Genomic DNA, 12160 nt, shown 5'->3' on the forward strand with positions numbered 1-12160 from the left:
ACCTAACTAAGGACAAGCCTCATCATGTGTGGCTTGACTTTGATGATGATCAAGATTTTAATGGGGATGGGCAGTGGCTGGAGGTGATGTATGAAGACCTCTCAAATTACTGTCTGCATTCCAGGCATTTGGGACATGAGGAATAGCACTGCTCTATTAGGAAAAGAGAAGAGTAGGACAAAATGAAAACATTAGCTAAAACACCTGGAAACAATGAGAATCAGAATAATAACAGGAAAGTGCATGAAGGGGGATCTCAACATAACCAGGAACAAGCCATGCAAGGGAAAAACAAGAATTAGAATTCCAAGCAAAAGATGGTAATGCAAGACCAAAGAGAAGATCAGCAAAGAAATGAAAACCAAAAAGCAGTAACTCAACAAATTACAAGGGATAACCATTCCAAAGATCAATGGCACTCTCAAAAGAAGAAGAATTTTAGGGGAGTCAACCAAAGAAACAGGCAACAGAAATTCAAATAGATTACTGAGCAAGTAGTTGATGCACAAGAAGCCAACCCTAACCAGAATTCAGGTATTAGTCCTAGCTCACAAGCTGACCCGCTAGTTGCTCTAGAGAATGTGAAGGATCCTATTCCCAACCCCACTGTGATTGATAGAGAAACTAATGGAGGAAAGGAGAATGGTTAGGACATACCTATAGTTGATCAGGTTGGGGATCCAAAGGGGGTGGGTGCTCCTAATGGTACTGATGATGCACAAGGCCCTACTATCAATCAACAATCTACTCAGAAGATTCCTACTGATGGCATTGCAACAAATATGGTAATTAGTATAGATGATGACCAAAGAATCACATCTTACAGAGGCAAAAGTTCCATGGCAAATCAATTTTCCCCGACAAAATCAAAAAACAATCCAAGTCAGAAAAAAGAAGGCAATTAAAAAGACAATAGGAAGCTACTTTGGCTAAAACAAAGATCAACTCTGTAGACAGTCTTATGGAATCTGATACTCAACCCCATGTTACACCCTCACCTTTGACTACAGGAGTAGAATCATATGTAGCACCCTCACCTCATTGGAAAGAAGTAGGTACTATAATTCTACTAGTCTTTCACCTGTGTCTAAGGCAGTAAGAACTGGGGCTGATCCTGCTACTCAAATCCAGATAGAGGAAGTAGGAACTATGTCTCATGTAGCACCCTCATCTCTTGCAAAGGAAGTAGGAACTGTGCCATATGTAGCATCCTCACCTCTAATAGAGGAAGTAGGTACTATGGCATTAATTGCACTCTCACCTTTGCATGAGGCAATAGATTTGATATACACATACAGTTTGAGGATGAAGTTGATATTGATGATGAAGCTAATGATGAACATAGTGAAGACTTGAAGGAAGATGACACTTGCAGTCATCTTCTTATTGCTTTTAATGGTCACCCCGATTCTGTTACAATCATTGATGCATAAGGACTCTCTCCTAGAAATAAGCCACCACACTACCTCATCAGAAGCAAAGAAACCATCTCTACCCTTCCACCAAAGCACAACCTCCCTAAACATTTTTAATGATTAGTACAATCACATGGAATATAAGAGGTATAAGAACCTCTGGAGCCATTGAAAGACTCAAAACTCTCAAATATCTTCACAAACTATCCTTCATTTCAGCCCTAGAACCTTTTCTTGACAACACTCATATCAATTACTACAGAATCCAATTGTTCATGCATCATACAACATCAAATATCAACAACAAAATTTGGATCTTTTGGGATCAAGACTATACAGGCTCAGTCATTGACCAAGATGAGCAGCAAATGTCTGTTGAGCTAAAGCATGTAGAAGCAGCTGAAGTTTTCCAGTTAACTGTTGTCTATGCCAAGTGCAAAGCAAATCTCAAAAGACCACTATGGTGTTGAGGCAAAAATCTTTGACCTGTACCATCCCATAGTACGTGATTGGAGATTTCAATATTATTGCATCCATTGAAAAAAAGATAGGGGGTCTACCATACCAACTGAGTAAGAGCTTGAACTTCCTTAGTATGATAGAAGATTGTGAACTTGTAGACCTGGGATTTTATGGCCCTATATATACTTGTTCCAATGGTAGAGGTCCAGGATCAATAATTTGGAAGAGGTTGGATAGAGGCATGGTAAATTACAATTGGCTAATCTCATTACCAACTACCACCATTTCACACTTAGCCTCAACTGGGTCTGACCACAATCCCCTGATAGTAGAGATGAATGTCAGACATGATACTAGCAAAAAATACTTCAAGTTTCTCAACTGTTGGGTGGAAAATGAAGGCTTCATTCCTCTGGTTCAAGAAATTTGGAATGAGGAAGTCAGAGGCAATGTCGAGGCAGGAATATAGGGATATCTTCCAGAAGGCCAAGGAATATGAAGAAAAAGTGAAGCAGGCAGAAATGACTTGGGCTTAAACAAATGATGCAGATGACATAATGAAATTTCATGAGGTAACATCTCAATACAAAAAATATAGGAAGCTGGAAGAGTCTATTATGAAGCAAAAAACACAGCTTCAGTGGTTCAAAGATGGTGATGCAAATTCAAGATATTTTCATAGTTTAATGAGAGAAAGAAGAAGAAAGTTGTTTATTCATAAAATTAAAGACATTGAAGGTGAGTGGGTGCAAGGTGATGAAGCTATAGGGGAAGCTACTTGTGGCAACTTTCCAAGATCTATTTACAGAAACTGGTGGCACCATTAGAGAAGACCTGCTATCCCGTATCTCACCATTCATCATATATGAAGAAAATAACCTCCTCACCAGAGATACAACTATTGAAGAACTCAAGGAAGTGGTATTCTCAATGAATCCAATAAGTGCAACAGGTCCTGATGGCATGAATGGAAAGTTCTTTCAATCCTGCTGGGACATCATCAAGGCTGATCTACTACAGGTTGTCCTAGCCTTCTTTCGTGGTTCATAAACACCTAAGTACATAACTATTGCCTGCCTAGTTTTGATACCAAAGTTTTAATTTCCCAACTCCTTCACTGAATACAGACCTATCAGCCTCGGAAATTTTGTCAACAAAATCAACTCAAAGGTTATCTATTCCAGACTGAGCCCAATCCTTCCCAGAATCATTTTACCCAATCAGTCTGGTTTTGTTAAGGGCAGGAGTATTTCTGAAAACATAATACTTGCACAAGAAATTGTGCAAGGCATCAAAAAACCAAACAAATGGTCAAATATTGTTATCAAGATGGACATGGCAAAAAACTTATGATAGGGTATCTTGGAGCTTTACATGTATTATGCTGAGAAGAATGGGATTTAATGAAAGAATAATTGACATGATATGAAGAACTATGGCAAAGAATTGGTACTCAGTGATCATCAATGGCACTAGATGTGGGTTTTTCCACTTTGCCAGAGGTTTGAAACAAGAAATTCCATTGGCCCCATCTTTGTTCATCATAGGAGTTGAACTTCTTTCTAAGATGCTCAACACCCTCACCCATGATCAATTCTTTAATGGCTTCTATATGGAGAGGAGGGGTCCATAAATCAACCACCTAAGCTTTGCAGATGACATCATAATCTTCACATCAGGAGGTAGAGCATCATTGTAGAAGATTATGGAGGTTCTCAACAATTATGAACACACATCTGGGCAGCAAATCAATAGGAAAAAAAGCCACTTCATGGTTTCTCCTTCTGCATTCCCAACTACCATCAGAAAAGTTCAGCATATCATAGGCTTCACCAAGAAAGAATCTCCCATTACCTACATGAAGTGTCTATTATACATAGGAAAAATGAGAATAGTATATTACAATTCCCTGGTAGCCAAGGTGTTAAGTAGAATTAAAGGGTGGCAAAGCAGAATCCTCTCTTACGGAGGCAGAGCCACTATGATTAAGCATGTTCTCCAATCTATACCTACACATCTGTTGTCAGCCTTAATCCCCCCAAAACTATACTACGACAGGTTAAGAAGTTAGCAACTAACTTCTTTGGGGAATGGAGAAAGATAAAAACAAATACCATTGGGCTTCTTGGCAAAAATTGACATTTTCAATTGAAGAAGGAGGTGTTGGCCTCAGATCAATGGAAGATATCTGCCAAACCATGGAATTCAAAAAATGGTGGCTTTTCAGAACTAAAGAGTCACTATGGAGCAACTTTCTCAAAGCTAAATATTTCCAAAGATCAAATCCCATTTCCAAAAAATGGAACACTGGGCAATCACAAACATCGAAGAAAATGATGATTAATAAGATAGAAGCTGAAAAACACATCACTTGGAGACTACATTCTGGTAACTGCAGCTTTTGGTGGGACAACTGATTGGGAGATGGTGCTCTTGCTCAACACAGAAGTGAATGAGGAAGGCCAGGCAATATAACTATGGCCAATTTTTGGGACCAAGGCCAGTGGAATATGCAGAAGCTGAATGAAACTGTCCCAGCATCTTTAATACCTGACATCCTCGAAATCCAAATCTATCACAACCCTTAAATACAATACCAACCTATCTGGATCCCAAATGTGAAAGAAAACTTCACATGCTCTTTTATATAGGACTTGATCAGGAAGAAGAGACAGAGATGTTTCTCTAATAAAATGACTTGGTATAAGAGGATCACTTTCAAATGGTTCTTCCGTATGTGGAGAGCCCTCAGAAACAAACTACCTATAGATGATAAAGTGCTCTTATTTAGTAACCCTACTGTATCCAGGTGTGTATGTTGTTATACATCTAGGCCCGAGTCTGTGGATTATATTTTTAGTAGGGGTCAATTTGTATTGGCAATATGGAAAAAGTTTGCAGGACCAGTTGGTATCCACACTACTAAAATGCCTCTAAGACTTCTTCAGATGAAATGGTGGCTTCATAAAAGAAACAATGAAGTGAAGAAACTTTTACTTGACACTGTACCAACTATTATTTGCTGGAACATTTGGAAGAATAGGTGCAGTGCAAAAATGGCAATAAAACTTCCTCCTTCATCAGAGTTATCTACTCCATCAACTCAAATATTCATATGCTCATGCAAACAACCTACCCCTCAATTTGCTGGCCGATAAAATGAGAGGATTTATATCCCATTGCTGAGAGCATCAAACACTACATCAATGTCAGGCAGGTTTTTTAGAATAGAACTGAATAGGAATTTGTAAAAATCAACAGTGATGGGAGTGCACTAAACAATCCAGGAAGTATAGGGGCAGGGGCAATAATAAGGAACTACAATGGTACATTTATTCATGCCTTAGCTGCTCCATTGAGAGATTGTACTAATAACCAAGCTGAAGTAAAAGCAGCAGCCTTAGGAATTAAGTGGTGTATTGACAATGGCCACATCAAGGTACACTTAGAAGCAGAAGCACTGCTCATTCATTGGCTTACCACTAACACTGATCCTCCATGGAGTTTAAAGATGCAACTGATGAATCCGAGATAACTATGTGGCTAATGTGAAGAAATCAAATTCTCACATGTGTATAGGGAGGCCAATTGCCTAGCAAACTCCCTCTCAAAACTCTGCCACAACCTATCATCCATAAACCATTTTTATTCCACTCAGTCTTTCCCCAACTACATTAGAGATCAGATCCAGTAGGACCTTCTAGGCACCCCTGCAGTCAGACACAACAAAACCGGTATAATCATATGTCCACCATAGCTTACTTCAACTTCTATCTCCTTTCATGGATATGGTTGATACTGTTGAAATAGAGGGAGCTAACCTATCTGTCCAAAGCAACATGCTCGTTCTATTTTTCGTTTGGTACATTAAATTCTATTTATCTGCTTTTTCTGCACATGTGTATAAAAGGCTTTATAGATATAGCGTCTTTTAAAAGGACGTTATACCTTAACGGGTAAACGACCGTTAAGATATAATACCCTTTAAAAGGGCGTTATATATATTTTGGTCACCAAATTTTTTTCCACACATTTTGGTTTTTCGAGTCGAGAAGAACCACATTTTGGTTCCAAGACTCACCAAAAATAATAGTAACACAAACTTAAAAAATATTATTTAAAACATGATACAAGTAAATAAATAAATCATGTATTTTCTCCATCCAATGAACGATATTCAAATTAACCCAAGTTCGAACTTAATCTTTCAATCCTATTGAAACAAATTACATTTTCACAAACTTTTTTTTGGAATTCTACATCCGGAGAAGGGAAGCCTTAGAGCAATGGTAAAGTTGTCTCCGGATGACCTATACGTCAGGGTTCGAGCCATTAAATTAGACACTAATGCTTGATCATAGTAGACTACCTACATCGTACTCCTTGAGGTGCGGCTCTTTCCCCGACCTTGCGTGAATGTGGGATGCTTCGTGTACCAGGCTGACCTCCTTTTATATCCAATATCCAATCCAACTCTGCGTCTAGGCCCACTAGAGGAAGACTTTCTCTATTCCCGACTCGAACCTTAGACCTCTGGTTAAGGATAGAGGATCCAATCCCACCAAGTGTGGTGGTAATATATTCATGAACTACTAAAGTAGTACTATATAATGATATTTCAAATCATAACTTTTAATCTGTCAAATCTGTGATGATTGCCCTTCTTTCTTTGTTACTTGAATGGAAAAACAAGATCCCAAGAAAATTGATATGCAAATGCTATAGTTCTTCAAAATGGATACAATAATAAGCCGAGGGTATATCGGAAACAATAAAATAAGGGCATGGTTCTGTGGCGGAGTCAGAATTTTCCTTAAAGGGTGTCAAAATATATAAAAGTAAACATACTCGAAAATTAAGGGGAGTCAATACATAGTATATATATATATATACATATAATTTTTTTACCTATCTACGCAGTGTATTTTTCGTATGAAAGGGTATCATTTGACACCCCTTCCTATAAAGTGGCTCCACCACTAATAAAGCTGCGTATTCACTACTCTCTTCGAACCACATTTGTGGAATTACACTAGATGTGTTATTGTTATTGGACACAACAATAACTTCAACACGAGTTTATGTTGTTCGCACTGTTAAGTATTTACATGATCAGTGCACTCAAGGAGCTTCAACTAATATTTTCAAATAAACATTGATTAAGACAAGGAAATAAGAGTAATATGCCACAAATCTATCTATATATGTATATATATCAATATTATATTAAAAGTGGGAAGCCCTTTAGACAAAAGTTAAATTACTAAGATACGTTTCTAATTAACTTAAATATCCTATTAATAAAAATTTAAAAACAAGTAAGGGCAAATAACCTACGTACCCCTTCATGAAGGGTCATAAGCCACAACTATTAGATGCATAACCCCTTTTAAATGCAATGTTAAAATATCCTTTTTGTTTACCTGAATACCCTAAGGGGTCGTTTGGTATGAGGTATAAGAAGGTATAAGGGTGGTATAAAAATTTCATTCCATTTTAATACTCTGTTTGATTAGCAAACCAGGTATAAGTTATCCCGGTGTTAATTTTAATACTGGGATAACTTATACCTCATAGAAGGTGGGGTAATTAGCACCGGTATAACTTATACCTTTTTCTTAGAAATTATGCAATTGTCATTCTTAATACAACATACCAAACAATGAATAAACAACTTCTCAGCATAACTAATGTAAGGCCCCGTAAAGATTTCTGCTCAAAAACCCGAATCTCGTGGTGCTAAGTTAGGAACATGTGTTAGAAATTCATAAAATTCTTCGTGGAGAGCTTGCGAGCCGCGGTTCAGACCCTTTTGGATTGATATATGCACAAAAAGTCAAGAAATAATATTTTCCAGAAAAGCACGATTCTGCGGTCGAGAATGCGGTCGCATATAGTTATGCAGACCGCATAGTCGCCGCAAAGTGAGTCAGTGTGTTGGTCAAATTTGTGGTCAATTATGCGGTCAATTATGCGATCGCATAACCGATATGCGGACCGCATAGTCGTCACATAATTCCCTTGTGATTTTGTAAGGGGCAGTTCTGCGGTGCATTATGCGACCGCAGAACGGGTATGCAGACCGCATTTCTGCCGCATACCCAGACAGTGTGTTCAGGTTTTGGGGAGCATTTCTGCGGTCCATTATGCAGGCCGAATGTCAACTTTGTGATCGCAGATCTGACTCGGGGCTCCTATTTTCTAATTTTTAAAACCCGACCCTATTCCATTAAAACACCCCATCCGATCTTCTCTATGTCATTTTTACTGAAAATAGAGTGAGAAGAGGAGTTCTAGAAAGAGAAGGGGTGACCTTCATCTAATCCCCACCCAAATCTTACCCCAAAATCTTGAAGATTGTCAAGAAAGTTGCTAGGTCTTCACCCTAAAGAGGTAAGAACTTGTTCCATAATCTATAATTTTGGGATTCTATTTAAAAATAGGTGATTAACAATTGAGTTCTTGGGTAAGAGGGCAAATAGTCTTGCATGCATAAGGGATAATGGGGTATGGGGAAGATGAGAACTAAAAAGAATAACAATTGGAGTATAACATTGAAGAAATCATTTACACAAGGGACCTAAGATCATAGTGCACCTTTTTGTGTTTGATAATATGCTCAAATTAGTTAGAATCTTACTCTCATCTCTAATTCTTGGTTCAATTATAATTCTTATACAATAGATTGAAGTGCTAAGAGTCCCGGAATTTTATAAGAATTAGGGGAAAGCTTTATTGAGGTATGTATGGCTAAAAACACCTCCTCTTAAAAATTGAGCTTCCATGGTGCCCCGTGTAAGTGTTGTAAGTTCGAAACGTGACTGATGCAATGCTTGTTATCTTAAGTGTATTGATGTTGTAAAAATGTATGTGGTAAGTACTTCTTTATGTGTTTAATGTGCAATTCTTGTAAATGGAAGATGTGTGGAGAACATGATTTATGTGCTAAATGCCTAAATGTCATGCCAAGGTTACTTTGGAACAAACATGCCAAACTTGATGAATTTCCTTCTATGGTTATGACTTAAATTGCTTTTGTATATGCCTATGACTTTAAGTGGCAAGGTAAATGTTAAAAATGGGAACAATGTGAAACGTGAGTTATGAAATATGGAAATTGTGGCCCAAAGTGCCGGTAAACTAATACATGTGTAGCCAAAGATTGGTGTGAGATGAATGACGGAAAGTGGTAACGTCTCGGGGAGACGGCTTAGCCGATCAGGCCGAGACTCCGGTTCCCATGATATATATATATATATATATATATATATATATATATATATATATATACACATGGTGGTAATGTATTGATAATTGAAACTGGAAGGTGTGAATGAAATAATGGTAACATCTCGGAGAGACGGCTTAGCCGATCGGCCCGTGATCAGACTTCGCTCACAGAAGCGGTGGTAATATGGATAATGATGCAACAGTGTGGGATGCTCTAATCTAAAATTGCAAGAACTATGTGAAAATCATGTGAACCTCCTTATATTATTGGCATGATGCTTATTTAAAGCTTTGTTGCCTTTACTATTTCCTCTTTACTCTTGAATGGTTGTTCTTTCTAACAGGATAGTGTTTAGTTATATATACTAGTACTATTCCATGGTACTAACATCCCTTTTGTCAGGGGCGCTAAACTTTTAAATGAATGTAGGTGGCTCCATAGAGGATAGTGCCGATCGTGTGTAGCAGAGCATCCTTTTCTCAAAATCTTGGTGAGCCCTTTCCTCCTTCAAGGGGTTATGTTGTACACCTTTTGTTATAGATATCCATTTTGAGGTATAGCCGGGGCCTTGTTGCCGGCGTTGTTATCATTGTCTTTTGTATCCTTAGAAGCTCCGTAGACGTTTGTGTGGGTTATGTACAGGTATTGGATAGGTCAATGAACCATGTTGTAACCTTGTACTCTTGCTTTCTTTTAAACTATAACTGTATGGGATCTTGGACACTTAACTACGATTTAATGTTGTGATATTAAATTAACTAAAATGTTGAATGTACTATCTTTCCTTGTCTAAATAAATGAAAGCATGGTTTCCTTATTCATATTGAGTTGGATGGGTAGTGTTTGATAAGGCTTCCTTAGTTGGGTTCACTCGATTGAGCGCTGGTCGCGCCTCCCGAGGTTGGGGCGTGACAAACTTGGTATCAGAGCCTAAGGTTTTGAAGTGTCCTAGGATGTCTCGGAGTCGTGTCTAGTAGAGTCCTTCTTATCAGTGTGTAGTCGACCACATCTATAAGTTGGAGGCTACTTGGGCATTTTGGAATAACACCCTTCTTTGGTATTCTGGATCGTGCGGTGAAACTGTTCCCTCTCTAATTAGTGCATTGTCCTATCTTTCAGTAAATGACACCTAAGAAGAAAGCGAGAATTGTCCAAGGAGACAATGCCACCTCAAGAGTGGTTGATGAATCATTGCTTGATACTACGGGTGAGGGTAGTCGCCCTGCTATCACCCTGCCTGGTAATCCTACTACCGAACAAACTACCCCAGTTCCTGCACCTGCGGGGGATACTACTATCCCTCCCACTAATACTTCTGTCCCACCTCCATCCCCAGCTTCCGGTTCTGGTATCTCTGATGGGGATCTTAGGGGAGCTATTCAGATGCTGACTCAGCTAGTGGCCTCCCGAGCCCAGAGGTCAAATGTTGCACCTAGTTCATCTAGTTAGTAAGGGGATTTCACCAGTTCCAGGGTAAACATATTTCTTCAGTTAGACCCTCCAGTGTTTTCGGGTGCCAATCCAGAAGAGGATCCTCAGGATTTTATTGATGAGATGCACAAGACTCTCAGGGTCATGCGTGCAACTGAGACAGAGGGAGTAGAGTTGGCTGCCTACCACCTGAAAGGGGTGGCCTATGCTTGGTTTGAGTTATGGGAAGATTCCCGCGAGGAGGGGAGCCCTCCGGCGAGGTGGAGTGAGTTCACTGATGCCTTTATAGATCATTTCTTGCCTGCTGAGATAAGGGCAGCCCGTGCAACAGAGTTTGAAAATCTGAATCAGGGTAGGAGAAGTGTGTGGGAGTACCACATGGAGTTTGCCCGCTTGTCCAAATATGCTATTCACATGTTGCCCACAATGGAGGCTAGGGTGCGTCGGTTTGTTCAGGGCCTTAATCCTTTGACTATTAATGAGGCTTCTACAGCTGCCTTGAATTCTAACATGAATTATGGGAAGATGGTGGAGTTTTCTCAGGCCACAGATAACCGCAAACTGAAGAACATAATGGAGAGAGAGGGTAACAAAAAGACCCGGTCTGCGGGCAACGTGGGTGAGTCACTAGGTGGGGGAAACCAGCTTTTCGGGGAGGATCATCAAGACCATCCCAGTATGTTGCACAGTCTTCAGCTAGTGCACCACTATCAAGGCCCAACCAGCAGCAGTAGTGGAGTCGTTTCAGGCCCAGTCAGGGCAACAGAGGATCCTATCAGCGGGGTCGGTCAGGAGACAGACCCCAGCAACAGCAGAGGTCCCCATGCCCCAAGTGTGGGAAGATGCATTTAGGGGTTTGCTACTTGGAGTTACCCATGTGCTATGGATGCGGGATGAGGGGACACATTTAGAGGCATTGTCATGCATCCCGCCAGGGAATAGGTAGGGGCACAACACATTCATCCGGTCCAGCAGTTGCTACATCTTCAGCCCCTATCCAGCTTGAGGTACCCCAGCACCTGCAGGGTGAGGTGTAGTTAGGGGTGGTGCACAGAGTTCAGGAGGACCCAGCCGGTTCTATGCTATGAGTGGACGCCAGACTGCAGAGGCTTCCCCAGATGTTGTTACAGGTATTTTGACTATCCAATCTCATGATGTGTATGCATTTATTGACCCTGGTTCCACCTTGTCCTATGTTACCCCTTTTGTTGCTATGTGATTCGGGATAGAACCCGATCAGCTGCATGAGCTATTTTTGGTGTCTACTCTGGTTGGCGAGTCGATTATGACTGCTCGAGTTTATAGAAGTTGTGTTGTCATAGTGCGTGTTAGGAATACCATGGCCGATCTTATTGAACTAAGGATGGTGGATTTCGATGTAATAATGGGAATGGATTGGCTTTATTCGTGCTTTGCCAAACTTGATTGTCGGACTAGAACCATGAGGCTTGAGTTCCCTAATGAGCCCATTGTTGAATGGAAGGGAGATAATGTAGTGCCTAAAGGTCGGTTTATTTCTTACCTTAAGGCCGCAAAGTTGATCAAGAAGGGGTGTATCTATCATTTAGTCCATGTTACGAACACCAATGCGGAGGCACCTAGCCTTGAGTCCATACCTGTT

Source organism: Nicotiana tabacum, chromosome 1 (assembly GCF_000715075.1).
Source record: "Nicotiana tabacum cultivar K326 chromosome 1, ASM71507v2, whole genome shotgun sequence".
Lineage (NCBI taxonomy): Eukaryota > Viridiplantae > Streptophyta > Magnoliopsida > Solanales > Solanaceae > Nicotiana > Nicotiana tabacum.